We start from the raw sequence: 1,597 nt of genomic DNA, 5'->3' as shown, positions 1-1,597 counted from the left end.
AGCGAAATGGATGAAATTTCTTCCCAACTGATTTTCTTTGAAATTAAATCTTTGAGGAATTTACCATAATTGGAAATTTGCGTAATTGCATCCATAAACGTCAAATTAATATGCAAATTTTTAAGTTTGTCTAAAAATGTTAAAAGTTGTTTGTCATAGTCCTTGTTGCGGACTTTGTGTGGAAAAGGTGGTTTGGGTACAAAAGTTTTTGTACTAGAGTCAATTGGTGCATCTTTTTGTTTTAATGTATCCTCTTTGGGCTTCGATAAATCAGTTCCAGGTAAAGTCGAATTTCCGGGCATTTCCGGGCCTAAGTAGTTTTTCCCTGAACGAAGAGTGATAGCCTTAACATGCTCTTTCGGATTTTCTTCCGTATGGCTTGGAAGACTTCCCTCTTTGCGGGATGGAATTGATTTAGCGAGTTGTCCAATTTGAATCTCCAAATTATGGATGCTAGAGGATTGGTTTTTAATAAGCTGATCGAATTTATTCTCGATTCGTTTAAAACCATCGTCGTGATTACTTATTTTTCCGCTCATAGCATCAATGAATTTGTCGATTTTAGAAGATAAAGTGCTAATCGTGTCTCTGGATTGATTTTGATAGTTGGTAGTACGATTTTGATTAGCATTAGCATTATTATTATCCCTCCAGTTAAAGTTAGGATGATTTCTCCATCCAGGATTATATGTATTGGAATAAGGGTTATTATTTTGGTTTTGCCCTTGGACAAAATTTACCTATTCAATTTCACTCATACCTTCGTAATCCACATCTGTTTGGATTGGCTTACCATTAGAATCACACGGTGCCATAAACCTATCAATTTTGTGCGATAAGGCAGAAAATTGGGCTTGCAACATCGCTACTGGATCAAGATTCATTATACCTTTAACTGATGAAGTAGTTGAGGATGATGGTTTTGCTGATGGTACGTGTCCACGTTCCGCGGGCCACATACAGCTGTTGATTGCCATTTCCTCCAAAAGTTCTCTTGCTTTGGCAGATGTTTTCTTCATGAATAACCCTCCAGACATATCGTCCAATGAACCTCTAGTTGTAGGATTTAGTCCATTATAAAATGTTTGCATTAAAAGTTCAGCGGGCAATTGGTGGTGTGGGCATAAACGTTGAAGTTCTTTAAAACGTTCCCAAGCCTCGTAAAGAGTTTCACTATCATTTTGAGAAAAAAATGTTAACTCTTTAATGACTCTTGCGGTTTTTGCTAAAGGAAATTTTTTTTGATAAAAATGCTTGGGCTAATTGCTCCCAAGTCTCAATTGATGCGGCTGGCATAGAAGTTAACCATTCTTTGGCTCGATCCTTCAAAGTAAAAGGAAAAAGGCGAAGTTTGATTGCTTCTGCAGTTACATCAGTAATTTTAAAAGTGTCACAAATTTCTAAGAAATTTGTCAAATGGGTATTAGGATTTTTGTTAGGTAACCCATAAAACGTTACATTATTTTGCAACATATTAAGCAACGCAGGCTTAATTTCAAATTGGTTTGCATTAATTTGGGGTCTAACTATACTGTTTGTTACATCGGCCACTCTTGGACTAGCATAATCCATAAGTGTGGCCATAACTTCTGGCTCG

General features: G+C 36.6%; 1 non-coding gene across 1 annotated transcript; it reads left to right on the top strand.

The window, feature by feature from the left end:
* Positions 1-1,107: 1,107 nt before the first annotated feature.
* LOC136216028 (small nucleolar RNA R71) lies at positions 1,108-1,214 on the top strand. Its single transcript, XR_010683025.1, has one exon. It is a non-coding gene; the product is annotated as a small nucleolar RNA R71 (small nucleolar RNA).
* The last annotated feature ends 383 nt before the right edge of the window (positions 1,215-1,597 follow it).

This window comes from Euphorbia lathyris, chromosome 1 (genome assembly GCF_963576675.1).
Source record: "Euphorbia lathyris chromosome 1, ddEupLath1.1, whole genome shotgun sequence".
In the NCBI taxonomy this organism is placed as follows: Eukaryota; Viridiplantae; Streptophyta; class Magnoliopsida; order Malpighiales; family Euphorbiaceae; genus Euphorbia; species Euphorbia lathyris.
Note: the sequence above shows the minus strand (reverse complement) of the source record. Positions and strands in the feature narration are given on the sequence as shown.